This window comes from Petaurus breviceps, unplaced genomic scaffold, assembly GCF_028583685.1.
Source record: "Petaurus breviceps papuanus isolate PSGF00001 unplaced genomic scaffold, PetGlider_PUasm1.0 208, whole genome shotgun sequence".
NCBI lineage: Eukaryota > Metazoa > Chordata > Mammalia > Diprotodontia > Petauridae > Petaurus > Petaurus breviceps.
The window spans coordinates 2126583-2153662 of NW_027185852.1; the positions used below are offsets into that span (position 1 = coordinate 2126583).

General features: G+C 38.6%; 1 long non-coding RNA gene across 1 annotated transcript in view; it reads left to right on the plus strand.

Annotated features, from left to right (window-relative positions):
* Positions 1-14693: 14693 nt before the first annotated feature.
* The window catches only part of LOC138165147 (uncharacterized), a 233355-nt gene continuing 220968 nt past the window's right edge, over positions 14694-27080 (plus strand). Inside the window, exon 1 of the long non-coding RNA XR_011169277.1 lies at positions 14694-15094. This is a non-coding gene — a long non-coding RNA (uncharacterized lncRNA). The remainder of the gene's footprint in view (positions 15095-27080) is intronic.

Here is a 27080-nt window from a genome sequence, read left to right on the forward strand (position 1 = left end):
TCTCTCTCTCTCTCTCTCTCTCTCTCTCTCTCTCTCTCTCTCTCTCCATTTCTATCTACATACCACAATCTATTTATCTACATATAATGTTTTAGTAGGTCTTGCAAGTATCATGTTCATATTTTTAGCTGAATATGGCAGCACAAGATCGTTTATCTTTATAATTCCTATTACAATATAGTGGTATGTTGATTCTTTCTGCTATTGGTCTTCCTACACAATCTGAGATGAAATACCTTTTTTTTTCTGCTATGTGAACCACCCTGTAGTATATAAAGAGTGAGAGTACCTAAAATGAGAATTTGAATACTTTTTAACACTCCCGGATGTTTAGTCATATCAATGAAAAGGATGGATGTTTATTCGTGAAATTAATGTTGTATTTGGATCATGTGAGAAATGTTTTAAGAAGCACAAAGAACAAGTTCCCCAAAGTGTAGGCTTTTTTTTTGGTTTCATTTTGTTTTAAAGAAAAAGAGATTATTCTTGAGTTTATGGAAGTTTTCTTAGGGCACTATTCTGAGAATGAAGTGCTTGTCATTGGGTCTTTAGGGCTGAAGAAACAATAATTTCATATTTAGGCAAAAATTGATGTTTGTAATGGCAATAGAAAACTAGATGGGGTGACCTCATGCCTAATCAAGTTCATTGAAAGTTTTAGAGAAAATATTCAGTGTTCTGTGTAAAGGGGCACAGATGGGGGCATTCAGAAGAGCAACAAGGACTAGAGAAAAGTATTTGCTAAAAGCTTCCCTTTTAGTGAGTTCCAATAAAGCAAAGATGAAAATTTGTCCTAATAGAAATTTCCCATGTGATCCTTCTAGAATTTTTAATGTAGCTTTGGAATCTATTCGATTAAAAGTAGTGATCTGAATGGCTTGGCTCCATAGGAATTCCACTGGGGAGATATTTTTCAGTTGTTCTAAATTGAAATCGTCCTATAAAAATGGGAAGTGGCTGGGTAACCCAGTAGGAGTTTAACTGCTCTCTCAATGAGGAACAGAAGAATTAAGCTGCTGTCATATCCATTTTCCTGCAAACATTGTCTAGATTGGTTCCCCTAATATTTCCTCCTGCTTTTGGACACTAGACTGTGAGAATGAATACAAGTTCTATATAAAATACAACGAGAAAGGGATTACATTTCCCTCACTTTTCCCTTTTGACTAGAATCTGATAATGGATGTAACAAAGGATTTCATATGTCAAGCCATCATTCACTAAACCTCTATTAAGCAGCAGTTCCTTCATGCCAGCCTCTGTTCTAGCTCTTAGGGTCACATAGACCAAACTAAAAGAGTCCTTGCTTTCCATTGCTGAAGCTCTTCCTCAGTGAGACAACATACACTTGGAATCACAGACTGTGAATTGGAATGGATCTCCGTTGCTATTTGGCCCAATCCACCTATGAAGGAATGCCAACTCTAGCTAATATGACTCTCCTCACCCTTCATTCTCTCCCTGGAACTCTCCTCAGCACGCGGGACATTCTGACTCTGGGCACCATCTTCCCTCTGGCCCACTTCTCTAATTCCTCCTATTCTACATTGCCGCCCAGGCCAGTCTTCCTTGGTTTTCCTCCCCATTCCATTTCAAGGTACTCTTCTCCTACCCCGTCCCTAAGAAGATACTCTCCCTGCTGCTTCAGACTCCTTTTGTATGGCTTCCCTTATTGGAATGTAAACTTCTCGATGTCAGAGACTGGAATTCTTTTTACTTGTATTTGTATTCTGAACATTTAGAGCACTGTATGGCACATAGTAAATATAGCAAATGCTTCATAATCACACATTTACTGCCTGCCTACCTGCCTAAAGTGGGTGTTAAACCTCCCCTTCAGCACCTCAGTGGAGGGGAGCATACCACCACTTGGGGCAAACCTTTCCCTATACGTCGCTCTAATTATAAGAGATTTTTGTTAACCTCACGTATAAATTGGCCCCTTTGAAACTTCTATCAATTGTTCCTAGTTCTGCCTTCTCAGTCCAAGCAACTCAAGTCTAATCTTCCCTATGCATGACAGCTCTTCAAATAATTGAGCTTAGCTATCATGTTCCCCCGAGTCTTCTTTTCTCCAGGCTAAATTTGTCTGTATCCTTCATCTGCTTCTCATATGCCATGAAACCGCAAGCCTTCACTATCCTGGTTGCCCTCCACAGACCATTTTCCAGCTTCTCATCATCCTTCTTAAAAGGCGGGGCCTCTCCTGAACATCACCACATGGGTTATGACAAGGGCGGAGGGTGGTGAAGCTCTCACACCTTCATTTATTCTCCCTAATTGAGGAAAAGATTGCATTACTTTTTTTTTGTCTTGCTTTCCACATTTCACTGCTATTCCATATGGAATTGGTAGGACCTTCAAAATGAGAGATCCTTTTTCAGAACAAATGCTCCCTTCCCAGGACTTTCCCATCTTATATTTGAAGAGTTCAGATTTTATTACTAAATGCAAGACTTTGTATTTATCCAGTTGAAATTATTTGTTTGGGGGGGGCGGCCAGGTAGCACAGTGAGTAAGAGCACCGGCTCCAGTGTTGAGAAGACCTGGAGATCGAATCCCGGGCTCAGACACTTAGCACCCACCCAGAAACACCTGGCTGTGTAACCTTGAGCAAGTTACTTAACCCCAATTGCTTAGGGGCAGCCAGGTGGCTCAGCAAGTAAGAGCACTGGCTCCAATGTTGGGACAACCTGGAGATCGAATCCCAGGCTCAGACACTCAGCACCACACCCAGAAATAAATGGCTGTGTAACCTTGAGCAAGTTACTTAACCCTATTTGCTTAAAAAAAAAAAAAAAGAAAAGAAACTATTTGTTTGATTCAGTCCCAAATTCTAGCCTGGCAAGATGCCTTTCTAACCTGACTGTGCCAACCAAAGTGTTTCCCAGTTTCATAGCTCAAGTACATTTGATATCCATATTATTTATTCCTTCATCCATATCAGTGATAAATGGTTGAGACTTCATAAGATAAGGGGCACCTAGGGGGCACAGTATAAAAACACTGGGCCTGGAGTCAGAAAGATCAGAGTTCAAATTTGATCTCATACACTTACTAGCTGTGTGACCCTGGGCATGTCACTTACCCTCTGCCTTCATAAAACTGGAGAAGGAAATGGCAAACCACTTCAGTATCCTTGCCAAGGAAATCCAATGGACACAGTCCATGAGGTCATGGAGAGTCAGATATGATTGAATGACCAAGCAACAAAAGCACAGAGTCAATAAAAGATAGCAGGGTCCGGTGTGGCCGGGTGGCACAGTGAGTGAGAGTACAGGCCTCATCCCTGTTGGGATGACCTGGGATTGAATCCGGGCTCAGACACTTAGCACCCACCCAGAAACACCTGGCTGTGTGACCTTGAGCAAGTCACTTAACCCCAATTGCTTAGGGGTGGCCAGTTGGTACAGTGAGTGAGAGCACCAGCCCCAGTGTTGGGATGACCTGGGATCAAATCCAGGCTCAGATATTTGGTACCACACCCAGAAAAAACTGGCCGTGTGACCATGAGCAAGTCACTTAACCCCAATTGCTTAAGGGAGGCCAGGTAGCACAGCGAGTAAGAGTACCGTCCCCAGTGTCGGGATGACCTGGGATTGAATCTAGGCTCAGATACTTAGCACCCACTCAGAAATAGCTGGCTGTGTAACCTTGAGCAAGTTACTTAACCCCAATTGCTTAAAAAAATAGCCAGGTTCTCCACTGTAGATGCCTAGTCCCACTAATATTGAACTTGGAAAGCTAATTTGTGCATCTGACCATCCCATTTCTGACTCCAACAGATCCCATTATCCTCAATCCATATGTCTCCATCTTCTCCACAAAAGGAGATTAAGATGCCTTAGCAAAAGCTTTGTCAAAATCTAGTTAAAGCCTATCCCCACTATTCTCATTGTAAAATATAGTGAACAAAATAAATAGGGCATGTGTGTGTGTGTGTGTGTGTGTGTGTGTGTGTGTGTGTGGACACACATATATCTCCTGTTTGGCTCCAGTAATTTCCATGTTGTCTCCCCCATTTGATTGTAAGCTCTTTAAACCCAGAGATTGTTAGTGTGTGCGTGTGGGTGTGCATGCATGTGCGTGTGTGTATGCATGTATGTGTGAGTCCATAACATTCAGCAGAGTGCTTATCAGTAAATACTGGCTAACTTCCAAATCCTATCAAGAAGGCAATGAGGCTAGTTTGCTGTGATTTATTGATGAAGTTATGCTGGTTTTTGTAATCCTTATGTTCCTTTCTAGATTTTCACCAATTGCCATTTTATGAACCTTCCTGGTATTTTCAATTAATTGAACTCAGTCTCAATGGCATCTAGTTTGTAGACTCCATATAGATTCAAAACACAGACACAAGTTCCTGGGAGGGTGGAATTAGGCTGTGGAGTGATCACGGAAGGCTCCTTGCAGAAAGGAGTGTTGGAGCTACAATGTGAATGAAACCCACTCTTCTTAGAGGAGGAATTCATTTCAGGTCTGAAGGGGAGCGGAGGCAAGTGTCTGGAAGCCAAGATGGAGTTCCACATATAAGAAATAATAAGAAGACCACTTTGGGTAGACAATGAGTGGGTAAATAAGACTAACATACAGTAATGCTGGGAATGTGGACTGCATCTAAATAGCAAATAGCCTTAAATGTATTTTTGCATTGGAGGTAAGAGGGAGTCAATAGAATGGATGGAGGAAGTGACTGATGTACATATTGAGAAGTCCCTTTCAAGTTTAGATAGAATGCATTCCTTTAAATTCACAAAGGAATATTTTGTCCTAATCCCATTCTAGCAGTGATGAAATTCAGTGGGAGTTGGAGCGCAGGGAGCCATTTAAGGAATGGGAATTTCAGAGAAGTAACATGGAAGGGCCAGCCAGAATGAAGCTCCAGCATCCAGAAAGTCAGTTTACTGCTCTCATATATACATTTTCAAGCAGTTTCATTTTGTTTTCTTCTCACTTGTACGTATTTTTAATGAAAAATTAACATTGAGAGGAAACCCCAAAACAGGAATCAACTGAAAGAAGAGGGAATGTTTACACTGATAAAAAAAAAACACTTTTCTATGGCTTTATATAGCTACATTTGAAAATTCAAAAGGTTGCCATATCCATTGACAAAAAGCATTTCTATAGCACTTGGAGGTTTTCAAAGCACTTTATCAATTCATCACATTTTATCCTCCAAACAATCTTGGGAGATAAGTATTATTATTTCCATTTTTTTCTGTATTTTAAAAATTTTAAATTTTCACATCAAGATTCTCCTTCTCTCACACCCATTGAGAAGGTAAGAAATTCATTATGCATACGAAGTCATAGAGAGAGAGACAGAGAAAGAGAGAGACAGAGACAGAGAGACAAAGAGAGAGAAAGAGAAAGACAGAGACAGAGAGACAGATGGAGAGAAATTGTTTCAGTCCTCATTGAGTCAATCACTTCTTTCTATGAAGGCGGTCGCATTGTTCATCATGAGTCCTTTGGAATTTTCCTTGGGGTATTTTATTGAGTGGAGTATCTCAGATTTTCACAGGTGATAATTGTTACAATATTACTTCTACTGTGCACATTATTCTCCTGGTTCTGCTCACTTCACTTTGCAACATTTCATATATGTCTTCCCATGTTGTTTTATTTTGTTTTGTTTTTTGAGACCATCTCTTCTATCCTTTCTTAGAGCACAATAGGATTCCGTCACAATAATTTACCATGATGTCCCTTCATTCTCCAATTGACAGACATCCTCTTAGTTTCTAATCCTTTGCTGTCACAAAAATGAGATGCTATGAACATTTTTGAGGATGAGTTCTTAACCTTTCTTTGATCTTTCTGGGAGAGGGGTTGGGGTATATAGACACAGTAGTGGTATTGATGGGTCGAAGGATATGCACAGTTTTATAGCCTTTTAGGAACGACTCCAAATCCTTCTGGAGAATGGTTGGAATAGTTCCTATTTCCACCAGCCCAGCTAGTTGGGTAATTCAGCTCATCCTCTCCTTCTCTCTCCCCTCCTCCTTTCCAAAGGAAGGTAAATGTTGATGGCCAGAAGTTGCCCACCTAACCTGGGGTTTACTGACTACATTCCTTGATTCATATTCATTCTCATTCTCTCCCCCTCCTTCAACCCGTCTCAATCTGAAGCTCATAGATTGAAGCACAATAAGTACATGCCCAGGCCAATGGTAACTGTTTCTCTTAGTAACAGCATGCGGGAGGGTCTTCCCCTCCCAGCTTAATTTTTTTTTCTTTTTTCTAATTAAAGGGGCCATACTTTGTCATACTTCTTAAGGAGGCCTATACATTCGATGGACATTACCTCTCTCTCTATGTGAGTACATGCAAAGGCCTTAGTCTAAAAAGACCAGGGTCTCCCATTGCATCCTGGGTCATCTCCAGTCATCCTGATGAATATCAAGTCACTGGACCTAGATGGCTCTGGAAGAGAAAGTGAGGTTTATGCCCTTGCCCAGACGTCCCTCACTCAAATCAAAGTAAGCTGCAGTCATGTCATCATCTCCCTGATGCCACGGTCCTCCCTGAAAATGAAGGAAAATCGCTACACCACAGCAATTAAGTGAACATGTCCTAACACCCCGCCCAGCATCTGTGATTTTCTTTTTCTGTCATCTTAGCCAATTTGATGAGGATGATATGGTACCTCGTAGTTGTATTAATTTGCCTTTCTCTAATTATTAGTGATTTTTCTATGACTTGATAGTTTTGATTTCTTCTCCTAAAAACTGCCTATTCATATAATTTGGCCTTTTATAAATTGGGGAATATTTTTTGGCTCAGTTCAATATATATATATATATATATATATATATATATATATATATATATGAGAAATGAGGCTTTTATCAGAGAAACTTGCCTTCAAGATTTTTTCAGTTTCCATCTTTCATTCTCATTTTGACTGCATTGGTATTGTTTGTGTAATGCCTTTCTAATTTAATATAGTCAAAATTATCCATTTTACCACCTATTGATCCTTTCTGTCTCTTATTTTTTCATGCACTCTTCCCCTATCCATAGATCTGCAGCATTTTTTTCTCTCATGCTTCCCTAATTTTCTTATGATATAACCCTTTATGTCTAAATCAAGTACCCATTTTGATTTTATTTTGGTATACAGTGTAAGTTGTTCCAGTGGAAGTTTTTTCCAGATGACATTCTAGGGCTTTTTGTTTGGTTGTTTTGTTGTTGTTTTAACAAAAAAACAAAAAAACAAACAAACAAAAAAACAAAAACAAAAACAAGTTTTTGTTAAATAGTGAGCTCCTGCCTCAGTATTTGGGATTTCTGGCATTGTCAAATACTAGGTAACTCTGATCATTTGTTTCTGTGTGTTGTATACCCAATGTATCAAAATGCTCAACACTGTATTTCTTATATCATACCACATTGTTTTGATGATTACCACTTTGTACCATAGTTTGAGATCTGCTCTTGCTAGACCCTTTTCCTTTACATTTTTTTTCATTGTTTCCCTTGATATACTTTCCATTTTGTTACTAAATATGAATAGTATCTTTTTCTAGTTTAATAAAGTAATTTTTGGTAATTTGTATGGAACTGAAAAAGCAAATGAATTTAGATAGTATTGTCATTTTCATTATGCTAGTTCAGCTTACACAAAGCAATTAATACGTTTTATTTTTCAATTCCTTAGAACTGTCTATGTGTGAAGAACATTTTTTAATTGTGTTCATAAAGTTCCTATGTGTGTCTTGGCAGGTAGACTCCCAAGGATTTTCTATTGTCTGCAATGATTTATAGTGGAATTTCTCATTGTATCTCTTTCTGCTTGGTTTTGGTGGTAATATATAGAAATACTGATGATGTATGTGGTTGTATTTTATATACTAAAATTTAGCTAAAAAAAGATTTTTCATTGTTTCGACTAGTTTGACTCTCTGTTTTTTTCCTAAGTACACCTTTATATCACCTACAATAAAAGATAGTTTTCTTTTCTCATTGCCTATTCTTATTCTTTCAATTTATTTGCCTTGTCTTATTGCTAAAGTTAGCAAAGTGCTCATGGCTATCCTTGCTTCACCCCTGATATTCCTGGGAAGGCTTTAGGTTCATATGCATTACAGATAATGTTTACTCTCACTTTTAGATAGGTAATACTTAACAATTTAAGAAAGAAAATACATTTATTCCAAAGTTTTCTACTGTTTCTAACAGAAATCGTTCTTGTATTTTGTCAAAAACATATTTTGCATCTATTGTTATAATTATATGATTTTTTTGTTACTGATATGGTCATTTATGCTTAAAGTTGTCCTAATATTGAAGCAGCCCTGCACTCCTGGCATCAATCCCACCTAGTCATAGTGTATGTTCTGTTTAATTAAAATCTCCATACTAATATTTTATTAAAAATTTTGCATCAGTGTTCATTTTTGAAGTTGGTCTATGGTCTTTTTGTTTGTTTGTTTGTTTTTGCTCTCCCTGGTACTGTTTTCCAGCCCATGTTTGTGTCATAAAAGGAACTCAGTAGGACTCTTTCTTTACTTATATTTTTCAAAGAATTTACATGGTACAGGGATTAATTGTTTCTTTGATATTTGGTACAATTTACTTGTAAATTCATCTCGTCCTTCCCCCTGATTCCCCTATTTAGGGAGGTCATTTAAGGCTGGTTCAATTCCTTTTTCAGAGATAGACCTATATAAGTATCCTGCTTCATCTTTTATTAATCTGGGAAATTTGTATTTTTAAGCACTCAGTGCACTTAGATTGTCAGTTTTAATGGCATGAGGCTGGGCAAAATCACTCTTAATAATTATGTATTTTCTTTATTTTATAGATGAGCAGACTGAGGCAGACAGAGGTTAAGGAATTGGATTCTAGGTATAAAAATGCACCCAACAGGGACAAGTAGCAGTTGATCAGGTAGAATAATATCAAGGAGATCAATGAAATAAGCCCAAAGGAAGGCAGGGTAGCAGCACCAGATTCCAAACTATATTATGAAGCAGCAATCATTAAAAGAATTTGGTACTGGCTAAGAAATGGCTTAGTGGTGGATGAATGGGATATATTAGCTACATAATATATAAAAGGAAATGACAATAGTAACCTAGTGTTTTATAAAGCCAAAGATGAAAGATTTTGGGGTAATTACTCACAATTCAACAACAAATACTAGGAAAACTAAAAAGCAGTTTGGCATAAAGTAAGTACTGACCTCCATCACGCATTATTGCATACCAAATAAGGTCAAAATAAGCACATGATTCATCTACAAAAGGTAATATAAGCAAATTATAGCAGCATAGAAAAAAATCTGTTGGTTCTTCACTGAGGGGTGGAGTCAAGATGGCAGATTAGAAACAGGACTTCCTGGGGCTCTGGCTTCCACCTACCCTGATACATGTAAAAGGTGACTCTGAAGAAACTTTGGAGCTACAGAACCCACAAAATGACACAGAGAATATAACCTCCTGCTGAGGACAGTCCAGCAGGCTGGCAGGAATTGGCCAGTGAAGTGCTCTGGAAGATGAACCCATCCCCACACCAAGGTTTTAGCTCCAGGGTGGGCCTGATGGTGGCTGGAGGGACCCCAGATCACCAGAAACTGTGGTCATTTCCTGAATTATCAACACAGAGATGCAAAGGACAAAGAGAGAGGTTAGTGCAGTGTGGACTTTGGGATCCAGTAGTCGGGAGTGCCTTGGCCTCTTCCCCATGCAGCAAGAAGCTGCTGAGGAGCTGTATTGGCAGCCTCTGCCACCTGGCAGCTCCAACTCTTGGATTGCAGAGTGTAGGGGGACCAAGTAACCAGTCTGAGGGGTAATTGCTCTTGCTTTAACCTTCGTGGATTTGTATTGCTGTCTAGGGTAGAGGTCCTGGGGTGTGTGACCAGCTTGCCAGAGTGAGTGGAGGTTTCAGCGAAGGCACCCAACAAATACCTTTGGCAGCTGAGAAAACTGAAGCATTTGGTAGGAAGCTGCCCTGTCTGGTGGCAGAGTCCTACTGTGGCAAAATAGCCCAAAAGTCAAGTAATTGAGTGGCAAAATGAGCAGGCAAAGGAAGCAAACCAAGCAAAGCAATCCAACATTAGACTCCTATTTTGGGGACAAAAAGGATCAAAGCATGGAAAAGGAGGAAGACAGTGAAGTCAGAACTCCTGCACCAAAATCTTCCAAGAAAAATATGAGCTGGTTACAAGCCATAGAGGACCTTAAGAAGTAGATAATAGAAGTGGAGGAAAAATTGCGAAGAGAAATGAGAATGATGCAAGAAAATTATGAAATGAGAGTCAACATCCTGACTGAGGAAAATAATACCTTATAAAACAGATTTACTCAATTGGCAAAAGAGGCTCAAAAAGGCAATGAGGAGAAGAATGCCTTAAAAAGCCAAATTTGCCAGATGGAAAAAAAATCGCAAAAGCTCACTGAGGAGAATAATTCCTTCAGAATTAGATTGGAGCAAATAGAAGGTAGTGATTTTATGAGAAATTAAAATGCTGTTAAACAGATCCAAACAAATGAAAGAATAGAAGGCAAAGTGAAATATTTCATTGGAAAAACCACTGACCTGGAAAAGAGAAGCAGGATAGATAATTTAAAAATTATTGGTCTACCTGAAAGCAATGATAAAAGAAAGAAACTTGAAATCATCCTCTAAGAAATTCTCAAGGAAAACTTCCCTGATATTTTAGAAGCAGAGGGCTAAATGGAAGTTGGAAAAATCCACCAATAACCCCCTGAAAAAGAACCCAAAACGAAAATTCCTAGAAATATTATAGCCAGGTTCCAAAATTCACAGATAAAGGATGGAATATTACAAGCAACCAGGAAGAAACAATTTGAATATTGTGGAAACACAATCAGGATAACTCAACATTTGTCAGCTTCTACACTGAGGGATCGGAGGGCTTGAAAAATGATATTCCAGAGGCTGAGGGAGTTGGGATTAAAACCAAGAGTCACCTAGCCAGCAAAACTGAGTATCATGTTTCAGGGGAAAATATGGTCATTCAGTGGAATAGAGGACTTTCAGGCATTCTTGACGAAAAAAACAGAGTTGAAAAAAAAAACTGACATTCAAATACAAGAAGCAAGAGAAGCATGAGAAGGTAAACAGGGAAAAGAAATCACAACGAACTTATCAAAGTTGAACTATCAACATTTCTACATGGAAAAACAATAATTGTAACTGATGAACATTTTCTCAGTATGAAAATAGTTGAAGGGACTAGAAATATATATATATATATATATATATGTGTGTGTGTGTGTGTGTGTGTGTGTGTGTGTATCGGATGGTATATGGGTATATGAATATATATGTGAATGTGTGTATATATGTTTACAGGTATACATAGATATAGGGCACAGTACCAATTTACTAGAAAGGGATGATACTTAAAAGATGAAATTAAGAAGTCAGAGAGGAATATAATGAGAAGAGATGGGCAGAGATAGAATGGGGTAAACTATCTCATATAGAAGCAAGGGAAATGGTTACAATGGAGGAGAATAATAGGAAGGCAAAAGGGAATGGGCCAACCTTATTCTAATTGAATTTGGCTTGGGGAAGGAATGACATACTCACTAAATAGGATATCTCACCCTACAGGAGAGTAGGCAGGAAGGGGATGTGCGGGGGGATGATGCAAGTGAGGGCAGGCTTGGGGGGGGGAGGGAAGTTGGAAGCACTTTTGAAAAGGGAGGGATCAAAGTAGAGAATAGAACAAGTGGGAGGCGGGATAGGAGGGAAGGAAATATAGTCAGTCTTTTACAATATTATCTAATATAGTAATATTTTGCATTAGCTACATATATACAACCTATACTGAATTGCTTATCTTCCCTATAAGGGTGGGTGACAAGGGAGGAAGGGAATGAATCTGTAATTCAAAGTTTTAAAATCAAATGTTTAAATATATATATATATATATATACTATTATTAATACTATTTTACATGTAATTGGGAAATAAGATATACAGGCATTGTGGCATAGAGATCCACCATGCCGCACTGGAAAAGTCGTAGGGGATATTGGAGAAGATATGGGAGAGAGCACATTGGAGGAGTGGATATCCTGTGGGACTGCTGTTTTGGGACTGTAGGTGAGGGGAAAATGGGGAGACAATTTGTACCTCAAAATCTGGCGGAAATTAATGATGTAAATCAGAAGTTAATAAAGCATTTGAAAAAAAATCTGTTATAATTCTGGGTAAGGCTAGGATTTATGACCAAGTAAGTGATAGAGAGGGTCAGAAGAAGTAAAATGGATAATTTTGATTAATTTAATTAAAAATATTTTCCACAACCAAACCAATGTAGCCAAAATTGTAAGAAAAGCGGGAAACTGTGGTAGGGAAAGATTTTACTGTATTTCTCTGATAAATTTCTTTCATATTTCTCAAATACATAGGCAAATAGCACAGTTTATAGAATAAAATATGAATGATTCTCCAATTAATAAATGATCAAAGTATATGAACAGGTTGTTTTTAGAAGAAAATATCAAAGCTACCAAATAATAATATAAAATTATTCAAATCACTAACAAATAAATGGATGTCAAATTAAAACAACAGGGAAGGCAAATGACCAATGCAGTGGGGATGTGGACAAATAAGCAGATCGGTGAGATTTTGGGGGTTGTGACCTGGCCCAGCCATTCCAGAGAACAATCTCGAACTATGTCCAAAAGGCTATAAAACTGTTCTTATCATTTCATCCAGCAATACCATTAAGAGGTCTTTATCCTCCCCAATAAGATTACATTTAAAAAGGTAAAGAACCACTACAGATTCTTTCTAAGTTCCTATTCATCTCAGGTGCATTATGGCTTTATATGTTGTAATGGGATTATGGAGGACGTTGAAATAGTGTATTCCCACCCCGTTCATATGTATATGAATCCTTCTCTAATTAATAATGTTTTTACAGTGAATTTAATTAGAATAAACTATTTAGCTAAGAACACCACTTTTTCATGGCTGGTATATATGGTATCTGTTCAGTTAAGTCATGTAGAAAGCCTAGTATACCTGAAAGTTTTATCAAACTGCCATCAATCAGTAAATAAATATTGATGTGATGCCTGATATGTACCTGGGTTAAGCATTGGATGTATAAATAAGAAAAAAAAAACACTGTCAGTCTTCAAGCTACTTATAATCTCATGGGAGAAGAAAACACAGAAGGAAGCTGAAATATGGAGGCTTGGGAGGAACATAACTGGTGTGGGGGATGCGGTATAATTTAATAAAAGGAAGACAAGATGGTGGGAATTAAAGAGGGAGATAGTATGGAAGCTTGCCTTAAATACATGTCTGGGGAGCAGCTCTTTTTTCTACCTTCCAGCCCTCTTATCAGAGGGCATTTAAATAATGCATTAGTGTGGAATGGCTAATTTTCCATATTTTCTTAGAAACACCATAGAGTAAAGCCAAAGGAATGCAAGCTACTGGGAAATGATGAGCTAGCTGCTTTGAGAGCCCTCTTTAAATGGAGACTTTGCAAGTTCTTTACCTTTCCCTTTAGCCCCATGATCAGAGAAAAGAAAACCAAGGGTACTGTTGAGGAATGAGAACAAAAGTTGAAACATTCTTGTAGAATTGCACGTTTTCCAATAAGGATTTATTTCCTATTGGTGCAGTAGAGTCCAATCCAAGGAGTATGAACGTGGTAAAAGAAAAATTAAACTGCCATTGAATTGTTAGCCCTCCCTCTATCCGCCCTCCCCCACTTTTAGGAAATCCTAAATTTAAAGTGAGTAGTAGTAATTTCATTTCTTGCTATCAGTTAAGACATAAATTCTTGTTCCTTTGAGGATGCCACAAAATGTCTTTTGCTCCCATGTTTAATTATGTTCAGTAGTGAGCAGGTGTAAATTACTTTGAATTCAGAGATGACATAATGGCCATGTGAATTTTCCATATGAATTTTAATTCTACTTGGAGTTTTACTCAGTGTTGTTTTCTAACCATCTGAGTCATAATTAGCACACCAAAAGTCATCTCTGAAGGTGTAATGAATTAATGCCATCCCATCATGGTTCCGAAGAAGTTGTAAGACTCTATCTCCTAAGAGAACCCCAAGAGAGCTCAGACTCTATGCAGGTGATGGCATTGTATTTCTGCCTTTCCATCCCCAGTATTATTCTTGGCACTAAATTATCAGGTAAGTGCTTGTGCAAGTTGAAGAATTCTTTGTTCATAATCACAGTCATTGAGATTTGCCTTATTTTTCCACTGTTTTTATTATATGTCTAAAGTCTAGAGCAAACTTCGTTTCACATGCATTGACTATATTGTAATACGATCTGCTCCTTTAAAACAATATTTTGAAGTATAGGATAGGTTAGATCACTTTGAATTTAGAAAAATTAGAACTTGAGTCCTTTACAAAGACATTTTGAGTCAGAAGGGAGATTAGACATTGAGTTCAACCCTCCCATTTTCCAGGTGAAAAAACTGAGGATCAAAGAAATCAAGTGGATGTCCAAGGCCACAGAGGCAGGAGGAGGCAGAGGTAACTCAAGCTTGGGTCCTCCATGCCAAAAACCAATATTATTTTTATCTGATGCAGGATAATACCCCCTTCAGAAACAAATAACTGTAGAACATTCAAAGGAAGATTACCAGGATGGTGCAATGACTTGAGTCTATGGCATGTAAATCAGTCATCATAAGACAGAAATTATGTATTGAGTCTTTGTAATAAGAATGTAAATTTTAAAGATCTTCCCTGCCCCTAGGCTAATGTGCACCTGAAGCCTGGGGTAGGGGAGGCTTGTTTTTCAGTAGATACTTCTTGATTGGCCAGTGAGTCAATAAGGTTGTTACATTCTCTGAGCCAGGAGAAGGCTATATAAGCCTTGATGTGTAGCTTTGTTTTTGGGACTCACTTTGAGAAGCGTTCTGTGATTTGATCTGAATTCTGGGAAGCCGTTGTTGAGAGTCCCCCGGCTTTGAAAAACCCAGAATGTGGAAACCCAGATGTTGACTGGGTATGGATGTAATGGTTGGACAGTTTGGAAATCTGTCTACTTGATGTTTCTGTCTTGATAATTATGCCTGTATACTTTGAGGTTCAGGGTGCTGACCTTTTCTCCTGAAAAAGGTAAACGATATATGTCTGAATGATTAAAGTAAGCTTGTTAACCCATTTTGAGTTGCTTTTCTTTAACAAAGCAGATCCAAGAACCTGTGGTAGCTGCAAACCCTGAAGACGCTTGGGGTGCTTGCTGCTACAGTCTTCCATTGAGTGAGCTGAAGAATCTATCCTGGAGAGCAGAAGAATTAGCAAGCTATGATAACCACGTTCAAGAGGGGAAGTTTTTGAAAGGGAAATTAGTCTTTTTTTTTTGGGGGGGGGGGAATAGATCTTCAAGGGCATGGTGATGAAGGAAGGCTGGTCCAGAAGTCTGAACCAGGAAAAATGAATGGATAAAAACAAAAGATTGTGTTTTAAGAATTGGAATCACGCATAAAGGGATAGAGTTTCCTCAGAAGATAAATAATTCCAAACCAGATGTTTCACAGCTGTTTGTCAGCTTTCTTTTCCAGCATAGGCTGAACCAGGTTGCTACTTCATTCTTTTCTAATTATCAGGATCAGTGACACTCAGTCTATACCATCATCTCTGTCACTAAATTACACTAGTAACATTAAGGAAGTCCTTGGCCCTCTCTGTGTCTTAGTTTGTTCCTTGGAATAATAGAATTATATCTTATGATTTTCAAAGTCCATTTGAGTGCTGAAGCCTAAAAATTTGATAGGCACAGAGAGCTAAAGTGTACACCAAACTGGTTTGAAATAGGAGATGGAGGCAACTAGGTGGTAGATTTTTCAATAATTAGATAAAATGTGGGCTATTTTCCAAGGTTCAATAAAGGGAATTTATCATCTACCTTCCCAACCATCCAAATACCATCCTGTCCTTTTCAATGGTCCCATTGGTCCATCCCAAACTTCACAATGGCCTTGACCTGAATTACTTATTATATCCTTCACTAGCATCTTTTCATTTACATTTTCTAAAATGGCCCCCAAAGATTGTAACAATGACTATGTTTAATACCAAACTGAAATGCCTTATCAGGCACATTAAAAGAATTGATAGTAATGACATTTCTCCTCAGGAGAGCTAGAGCAGTGTAATGGACCAGCACTTGTCTCCATTTGGGTCAAGACAAAAGCCATTTCGAAAGGTCCTTTAAAAATATGCTGTTGATTATTATTTTTAATAAGCATGTGCATGGATTGCTTTTTATGTTCTGTCCCTTCTCCCTGTTGTTATGAATTCACTATGCAAAATTTGGATGAAAAAAAGTGCAAGATTTATAGTATGAGCAGGCTGTAAAAAGGACTGAAAAACTTGGCAGAAACTTAATTTATCATAAGTGGAAATACCTGAACTGATTTAAAGAGTCTGAGTCATGTCATGTCATACATCCTCCAAAGAGTAATTCAGATGGAATGTCACTGAAATTCCAGTGACTTAATAAGGTATCTGCTTCACTCAAATCGTACACAAGTGAATTGGAAACCAGTGTTTCAAAGGGTAAAAAAATGGAGTGTGGCTTTTCACATCCTTTCCTCGGCTGGTATTTGAGAGCACAGAGCATGAGGTCAGGTCTTGGCAGTGAGTAAACTATTCCCAGAGCAGAAATTAGATTTTCCAAAGCACATTTCCACTTTCAGGGGTCTCTGGGGGTGTCATTTAGCATGTTGAAGTGGCAGTTTTCAAAATGGTAGCCTGCTGTCAGGAAAGAGAGAATAGCCTCGACAAAATGCCTCGTACTCACACATCCATACAAGATGAATCATTTGACAAGGCTTAGATATTGTCCTATAAGAGCTAACTCACTATATGGTTTTTCAATATAGTATAAGTCATTTCTACTAATTGTAACCTATCAGTTATATACAATTTTTACATGTTGAGTGCTCTATTTTTTCATTTAAAATTAATACATCCCCTAATTGGCTGATTAAATGAACACTGAATAATTCATCAAGTCATTTTCAGGGAAAGGTATTTAGAAGGATTCATAATTGATGTGATTCCATGGTGGAAAAGAATGGTACCTTCTCATCTAAGGCATATATTGACACATTCCTTGACTCTATTCCTGATATAGACAGAGTCCTGTTATTTAGGGTAGTTGAAGGTCCTGAATAAAATTCTGTAATTTAAACAATTTACTAATTAACTCATCCCTTCAATGCACATTTTAAAAGTGCTGACTTTGTATCAGACAGGATGCTCAGGCCTGGACGTACAAGACAAAATTGATGCATTCCTGTGTGCAAGCATCTTGCATTCTCTTGTGGGGAAACACATAACTTTTTTTTTTTTAATCTTTCCAATTGATAGTACCCTCCTGCCATAAACACATTGAATCATTTCATTTTTTATGTCTGTAGATGAGTATAATGGGCAGCTCTGTGTGATCCTGGACAAGTCACTTTATCTCTTATCTCACTTGCTACATCTATAAAATGGGGAGAATGGTAACACCTCTATCTCCAGGTTGTTGTGTGGATACAATGGTCTACTATTTCTAAAGTGCTAGATAAATGCAAACTACTGTTAGAAAAAACAAGACTTTTCTCCCTGAATTAAAATCTGACCTCTGACCCTTTCTGGTTTTGTGATCCTGGGCAAGTTACTTAACCCAGTTTGCTCCAGTTTCCTGATATGTAAAATGAGCTGGAGAAGGAAATGGCAAACCACTCCAGGGTCTTTGCCAAGAAATCCCCACATGGGGTCATCAAGAGTTAGCCACGACCAAAGAGATATATCTAATGACTCTGCCAATACAGAGGGACTTTGAGAGAAGCAGCTTCTTCCCTTTGATCCTCTTAGCCACGCGGCTACCATGGGGCTAGAAAATGGCTGGAACTTCATTAATGGAACACAATAGCCACTAATAAACATGTACTTGGAGATTTAGAAAGAAAAGACAATGCTATAAAGGAAATCTAATTCTCTCACAGCAGTCAGCTTGCAATGCTAACATGAATTAGTGGGCTGAGATCTGTTCTTGACAAGAACATATGGGTTTCAATAATGTCTCCCTTACCTCTTGGATATGCAAAGCAGGGTAAGGCAGAGTCCCTCTCTGTTCTAGGCAATTATCTAAGGTTCTATGTTTCAGAGAAGGTACCTAACTCTATTGGTGGATAGAGTTTCCTGACCTGGAAGTTCCCTCTACCAAAAATGTCACAAGCCCATTCTTATCTTGGTCCTAATCATCTTTTAATTTGATGTTATAGATTTGATCAAGGACCTGGTGTTCTACTCTTACACAAAATATGGTTACACAAATACTAGGTTTAATAACTATATCAACTATATGAAAATGTTACCTAAACAAATAGTCCATTGCAGAAAAGAAATTGATATAATAGGAATTTTGTGAAGGCATAAACACTCTTCCTGTATACCTCAAACCCAACCAAAACCTCTTCCAAGATAAAGCCAGGGGCACCTGCCTCACACCTGTTTTCTAGGTTTCCTGTGACTCCATTCCACAAGTCATTAAAAAGTTTTGAAATAGACACTTTGTACAAGGTGTTAGGTGAGGGTCTAGTTATCCAAATCCAACAAAGAAACTGTACCTGGCCTCAAGGAGTTTTCATTATCCAAACTGAAGCAGAGTGATTAACACCAAATATTTAAAAAGGAATAAATATTGACAAAGGGATGGAGGAAGGGGTGTGTGTGAGGAGAATAGGAATAAGGAAATTCTTCATGTGGGATGCTATTTCATGTAGGACTAGCATCTGAACTGGTCTTTGAGGAAAGTCAATGTTAAGTACTCTAAGCTAGCGGTGAAGTGATAAGAGGGATGTGCACTTCAGCATGTAGGCTCAAAGGCAGGTGAACTGTTTAAGAGCAAATAAGAGACATGTGCTGGAAATTGTCTTAACAACCATCTCTCCAAAAACAAATAAACAAAACACAAAGATAAACATGCAAAATTTCTCATTTTAACCTGCATTATCACCATTTTCTCATCCCTTCCTTAATTTTAGAGATCAACACAACATGATTTGCCAAGTGTTCGATGTTTTTTCAATGTAAATGCTCATGGTGAACATTTAACCATCAGTTCTGATGAGTAGGTAGGAGTTGGCTTTTTCGACGTTTGGGCATACATACAAGATACGTAACATAGAGTTTGGAGAAGAGGTTTCTCACTAGTTTGGTTTGGCTAAAGAATAACATGAAGGAAAGTATAGGCAAATAAGGCTATAGCCTAAGTGTGAAGGATGTTCAATACCAGGATGAGAAGTTTGCTTTGAATTTAAGAGTCACTAACCACTAACACAACTTTTATTTTAAAGGGGGGAGGGAAGGGTGTAATGGGAATGCAAATTTGGAAGATCTTCCGTGCCCCTAGGCTAAAGTGCACCTGGAGCCTGGGGTGGGAGGCTTGTTTTTCAGTAGATACTTCTTGATTGGCCAGTGGGTCAACAAGGTTGTTACATTCTCTGAGCCAGGAGAAGGCTATATAAGCCCTGATGTGTAGCTTTGTTTTGGGGGCTCACTTTGAGAAGTGTTCTGTGATTTGATATGGATTCTGGGAAGCCGTTGTCCAGAGCCCACCCCCACCCCCCCGGCTTTGAAAAACCCAGATGTTGAAAGCCAGATGTTGATTTGGTATGGATGTAATGCTTGTACAGTTTGGAAAGCTGTCTACTTGATCTGTTTCTGTCTTGATAATTCTGTCTGTGTATTTTGAAGTTCGGGGTGCTGACCTTTTTCCCCTGAACAAGGTAAACCATATATGTCTGACTGATTAAAGTAAGCTTGTTAACCCATTTTGAGTTGCTTTCCTTTATCAAAGAAGATCCAAGAACCTGTATGGGCAGCAAACCCTGAGGAAATGCTTGGGGTGCTTGCTGCTACAAAGGGCAATTGGGGTTAAGTGACTTTCCCAAGGGCACATTGCTAGTAGGCGTTAAGTGGCTGAGGCTGAATTTGAACTCAGGTCCTCCTGACTCCAGGGCTGGTGTTCTATTCACTGTGCCACCTAGCCACCCCAACCACTAATACATCTTGAGGTGGGAAGTGACATGGTCAAATCGATGTTTTAAAAATAGTACTTGATATTTGGAGAGAAGATAGATTGGAGAGAGGAGAAGCAAGAGGTCAAAAGGTCATGTAGAAGCCTGATATCTTAGTGGTGGTGTTCTAGTCTATTTGCACCCACCAAGTGTCCGTTACCTTTTGGGAGATTTGTAATTGTGAATTCTGCTTCAGAAATCTACTAAGCTTATGATTCTGAGTAACCTCAGTTTCCATATCTGTAAAATGAAGGCACTGGACTTAATGGTCTTTAATCCCTTCCAGCTCTGATTTGAGAATACTGATTTTTCTGAGATCATGGCATTTCAGAAATTATCAGGAAAATGGTGGTGTTCAAAATATTGAATTTTTCTATTAGTGAGCAGTTCGGGATGCCTGAGGGACAAAGTTGCATAATTTGTCAATTTCATCTACCATGGTTTCTGCTTCATTTTCAATTCAAAATACCAACTAGGGGAGGTAACACAGCTGATAATTGATTGGTGAAGGTCTTCTAAGGCATCATGAGAATAGGGCATTGGAGAAGGGAAGGCAAGAAGAAGGTTAGATACCTAAAGAAGTAGAAGTCAGTCCATGGGAACAAACAAATGATCGATAACCACCCACAAAAGCACAAGGGAAGGTCAGAGATGAAGATCAAGGACTAGGGCAGAGCCAGCTACTGTTACTGTTGGTGCTTCTTAGTGGAAGAGAGCCAGTGTCACCATGTGGGGGCACTGACTTGGCCGTGCATTGGATCTGTGTGAGGCAGAACTAGACAAAACCATCAGCCTCTGTATTTGGAGGGAGAAGTCTTGATTTTCGTTACGAGAGCTAAACTATTATCAGTATGAAACCTTTCCTTCCCTCCCTACCGATCTGTCATTGATTGTGCCTACCTTCTTTATATACTTATACATGCACGTGTTGTCTCCCTTGGCTGGATTAAAAGCACTTTGAGGGCAAGGATGATTTCATTTTGTCTTTTTATCTCCATAGCATATCATGGAACAGTGTCTGGAACATAGTAGGTGCTTAATAAATATTTGTTAATTAACTGAATTGATAACATTTCTGTCACTTCCTACCTATCTTGGAGACTTGGTTTCTTTAAGGGAGAAATGGGAAGAATGGTATCTGCACGAGCTTTCCTGTTGGGATTTGGGTGGTATAGTGGGTCATGTCCAGGACCTGGAATCTGGAGGACCTGAGTCCTACTATGGAATCAGACACTCATAGTGTGACCCTAGACAAGTCACTTTATCCATCTTATCTCACTTGCCCCATCTGTGACCGTGGCAGAATAATAGCACCTCTATATCTCGGCTGCTGTGAGAGTAAAAAGAGCTATGACTTGTGCAGAGCTATAGAAATGCTAGCCACTAATATAAAATAACAGTATTAGTGAAGCTCTGCTAAGTATAAAATGTGAGCGAGACATAGAATCATTCTCAATGTTTTCCTATGCCTAATGTTGCTCGTTAGTCTTTGTGCAGAGATCCCTGAATTTATCTTTATATATTTTTCAGCTGGAGAATATAGTGGGAAGTATGCAGAATATTGTTTGAATCCTACCTCTGACAGCCAGGGCACCTTGGGCAATCTGCTTAACCTCTCAGAGCCCCACAGTTTTCTCATTTGTAAAATGGGAATAATAAGCACTGTTCTGATGATGAGATGAGACAGTAAATGTAAATCTCTTTACTAACATTAGATTGCTACCTAAGTGTTAGCTATTAGGCTTGGTGAACAATAACAATAACTTTGGAGATGCATTTCATGGATAGAAAGGCAGCTGTGGTGAAATAGTTTTAATAGTAGCACTTAGGTATAACTTTACAGTTTACAAAGTGATTAATAAATAGGAATATTTTCTCATTTAATCCTCATGACAACTCTGGGAAATAAATTGATATTATCCCCATTTTATAGATAATTAAACTAAGTCAAAAGGAGGTTAACTAACTTTCCCAGGACCATACAAGTACAAAATATATGCTTCTGATCCCAGTTCAGAACTTTCTGCACTACAACAGAACTGACCTTAGAACTGAGAAAAACTGGATTTGAATTCTGCCTCTCACACATATTAGCTGTGTGACCTTGGGCAAGTCACTGAGGCTCTTTGAAGACCTAGGCAACTCTCTGAAACTGGAAGTTATAAAGAAGGTAACAACCTGAAATGTTAGATAAGATTACCCTATCCTGGAATTTTTGATAGAAATTAAATCCCATGTCTAGCCTCTATCTCTATCCCCCTAATGGATGACATATAAGGTAAATTTAAGCAAAGTAAATGAGGACTGGTCACATGGCTCTGGTGAGACTTTAGTGTGTCTCATTAGTATGTTTGTAATATCAGGAAAAGTAAGGAAGGTACCCATAACACTGGGCAGAACCCACAGTATTCACTTAGTGCTTTATGTTGATGAATTTAATGGTTATATGGGACAGGTGGGGATAAAGGGGTAGATATTTACCTTGCTAGAAGGCATACCTCAACGAATGATACCACAGGTCCATGAGACTATCAGAAAGCCTTTTAGCACTGTGGGTGGAAAGAAAATACATATCATTGTGCAGTCTTCCTTAGAAAGTCAACTTTGAGAAACAAGCAGCTGCCCATCCCCCAGGCCCATTCCTGGCACTGTGCTAGCAATACAGCATGGATTATCATTTTGGCTTCAATATACATTGCTCTTGTCCCACAAATCCCAAGATACTGGTAAAGTGATTCCACATAATACCAGGAGAAAATACGTTTTGGTATCAAATTGCCACCCTTTGTTTAAATTCATTATTCCTCCTGTCGGGCATTCAGGCAGGAGCTTGGTCCCTAGGTACTCCCAGGTACTAAATATAAAAAGAATAGACACATCTTTGCATGATTGTTGCATTCAAGTATGACATTTACATATGTCACAAAATATTAGCTTTTAAAATTTTCATGCTAGTGTTAAGACTCTCAAAAATGCTCTCAGCTTTACAGTCCCTGAACAACTGATTCAGATCTAGTTTGGGTTCCAGAGTGGGGTGCAGAAACTCAGCTTGCTCCTGTCTTTGGCACATTAACTTGTCTGTAAGTGCCTAAATGGACCTTGAATCTGCTGCCAATGGCGACAAGGATGAACACCATATGTCCATTGATAGCAGTAATGCTGATGCCAACATTTTAGGAAGATTACCCACCCAATGAATATTTTTTGCAGCACTGCTGAAGAAACATCAAATATAAAGTCTTTTATTTGAACTAGCTTTGCCTTTTTTTTTTTTGCCTGAGAATTCAGTGTAACCAGGTAGACTCACAAAAAGATGAGTGTTCAGGGCTGAGGACGCCCTTATAGAGAGGAGCCTAACCTTCTCAGAGGAGGTTGAGAAAGCATTGAAGTAAATGAAGTATTTCTTCTAGTCCAATGGAAAAAATAACATATTGACAGCTTACTCTATACCAATCTGAAAGAGCCACTCTTGGCTTTCGGGATGCCTGGGTTTGATGCTGCCTCTGACATGTGCTTACTGTTTGTCCATGGGCATGATTTTGGAGCCACTGGCTCTTCTCTAACAAGATAAGGAGCAGAAAAATTGATGATCTGCAGGGGCAGAAGGGGCTCTCTGAGCAGGAGTTCCCTGGATCACTGAAGCCACAGGTCCCCTAAGAAACAAAACTAAAAGCACACAGGCTCTGTGCCAAGGAAAACAATAGCCATAGCTAAAGTAAACAAAGGACTCCGGGTCTGACCTCTAAGAGCTTACATTCTGCTGGTGAGTTTGGTGCTTCTGGAGTCACAAATTATAAATGATTTATAATGCTGTAGTGAGGTAGATATTAAATTGGAAAAAAGAAATTCTGAGGCCATAGGGACCAGAGATGAACTTTAAAGGTGAAAATACATACTAAACACAATGAAAAGAAAGCAAGTGAAGAAGCAAGACTCAACTATCATACGTATTGACTCCCCCTGGAGTGGGAATACATTTAGTACTTGATGAGACAGAGTAAAAGTTTAAATCCCTAGAGCTTTGGCGGTTGTGGGCACAGCACAGCTTTTGCATGACTTTGTGTTCTGGCCTAGAACATTGACTTTGGGCAATTGCAGCTGCCGTCCTATCAGGCTGAGATGATCCCGCCATAGTGGCTGTTATCCCGGGCAGTCTGTCCTATCAAGTACAGTCTATATTAACTCATGAGGCTTATGCTGTAATATGTGAGTATATACAAACACTCAGACGTACGTATATATAAAAGATACATACATATACACATATATGTAATATGAATGTATGATATATAGCATATATGTGCATATCCATGTGTGTATATGCATATAGACACATATATCAGCTAAGGGGCACACAGTCGGTAGAGTGCTGGGCTTGGTCTCAGGAAGACTTCCCCCTCTACTGTGTTCCAGCCTGGTCTCAGACACTTACTAGCCATGTGACTCTTGCAGGTCACCTAACCCTGTTGGCTAAAGTTCTCTCATTTGTAAAATAAGCTGGAGAAGGAAATTGCAAATCACTTCAGAATCTTTGCCCAGAAAACCCCAAATAGGGTCACAAAGAGTCATACATGACTGAAATAAATGAACGATAACAACAACAAAACATATGCATGTTGTATATGTGTATATGCATATATGTGCCTATATATGTACATGGGTATATGTGTATATAGACATATTACATATGCATATACACACATTAATGTTTATATATTTGAAACTTAATAAACACTGTGAAATATATGGTGTCCTGAACCACAGTGACCTTTTCAACATTTTCTATTCCAATTGGCCAGTCATTTTAGTCGTTGCAACAGGTTACTACACTTCTTAATAGGAAGAGGAGTTGAATGGTCAGCCATTTCCAAACCCTGCATGGAATACTGAAAAGGTCAGCCAAGAACAGCAGGAGAATGTAAAAAGGACACAATTGGCATTCAGATACCTCATTTCTGTGACATAATTTTTTTTCCAAGAATAGAAAATGTCACAATTTGAGTCAGTTTTAAGAAGGGATCAGGACATAATGTACATTCAGTCCTTCTGCTTTCTACCGTTTTCATGACTTCATTATTTCCATTCAAAAGTTCCTTTTATTTCATAGTTACCTATTCTGTGAGAACCTACAACAAAATGGAAAAAAATAGGGGTTGACTTATACTCTGTACACTTTTATAAAATTTCAGAATTCAATGCAAACTAAAGCAATGGGAAATATTCTTATCACTTACTCTATGGAAAATTATCTCTTAAAAGGGGAAGAAGATGCGAGCTAGCTTTCCACATTGGGGAGGGCAGGTACACAGCTCCTCTGAGATCTGGAAAATTCCTGTAAACATTTTGGTCCTCCCTTTGTACAAGAGAAGAAGTCTGAATCATTATATTAAAAGATAAAATATATTGGTATATAATAGTATACATATAGTTTCTGCATTTGTGTGTTTGTTAAACTTGTTCTGTCATCTTCTGGCTTCTGCAGAACTCCCTCCCCCCAAATTCCCATTTAATTTCTTAGGCTGATCTGCAATATATCAACCACAATAAGTCATTATCTGAAAGGGAAAACTGTTATCTGATAGACTGGTCATGGAGACAAGGGGAAAAGGGGAAAGGACAGAGGAGAGAAGGAAGCTAAATTCTTTCCTTGGCTCACACTGACGACATCTGAATCTTGATTTAAACCAAGCTGCTGAATCCAAAGGCACTATTACATGCCTGCCTGACAATGTTACTCCCCCAATTAAAAATTTTCAGTGACTCCCCATTAATTCTAGAATAAAAGGAAACTTTTCAACATTTCTCTTGCTACAATAGGGCAGCCACACAATTTCTCATCTCACTTTATCTTATTCTTCTTACTGCACTCTTGGTTTCAGGCAAATAAACCCACTCCTCATTTCCCCTACACAATATTTGATCTCACACCTCTGTGTTTTTCAACAAATGGACCCCTTCCTTTCAAATTCCAATCACCATCTAGTCTGTGCTTCCACCTTCCTTCCTTCAGTCAAAGCACAAACGTGGTGCTTTCTCCTATTGTGTTGATAAGCCCAGGAGCCCCTGCTTTCTCCTGACTTTGGTTTGGCATTACCCCTCCTAGCAGAGCAAAATTCCTGGAAGTCAAAAAGAATGTCATAGTTTTTTTTTTTGGTTTGCTTTGTTTTGTGGCTCTTAGAACATAGCACAATTCCTTGAATGCAGTAAATGTTTAATAAGTGCTTATTCAATTTAAATGAATCCCATCTCTTTTTCTCTATTGTGACCTCAGTTATATCCAGAATCTGTGTTATGATACCACCAATACATTAAAGGAAGTCAGAGAAAAGCTTAAAAGTGATTAAGGTCATAGAACAATTGACTGATTAAAAAAAAAGTACATTATATCCAGACTGATAACTCTTAGAAGAGTGAGACCGAAAGAAGGAAATGATAAACCTTTCAACATTTGAAAGGCATGCTCCCTACTGAGAATAAGAAATCATTTAGTGATTTCCTCAGAGAGAGAAGGAGCAAGAACACTAGAAGAGAGTGAAAAGGGGATCATTCAAACTGAACGTCATGAAAAGCTTCCTGACAGTGTGAGACGCTGGCTTAGGGACTCATCTCTGGAGGGACGTGGCACAAGTCTCATTACTCGAACTGTTGAAATCAAGAGAGACAAAACACCCCTGAAAGCTATTTATGTGTTGATTCTGCATAGAGATTGCCCAAGTCCCAAGGGCAAGGCTCTATGAAGACAACAACATTCTGCTAGGACTTTCTTCAGTCATTCTGAATTTCTGCTTTCTAAGTAGCATTCCTAAAACAAAGTAGATGTTAGGCAAGAAGCAGTCACCTTGTATGTAAGTCTTCTTTCTCTTCAGAATACACTGAATTATTGCCAGAGTTAACAGGTCAGACTGTGCTTAAACTTGCTCTCAAACCTAACATTTGCATCTATCTATCTATCTATCTATCTATCTATCTATCTATCTATCTATCTATCTATCTATCATCTATCTATCTATCTATCTATCTATCTATCT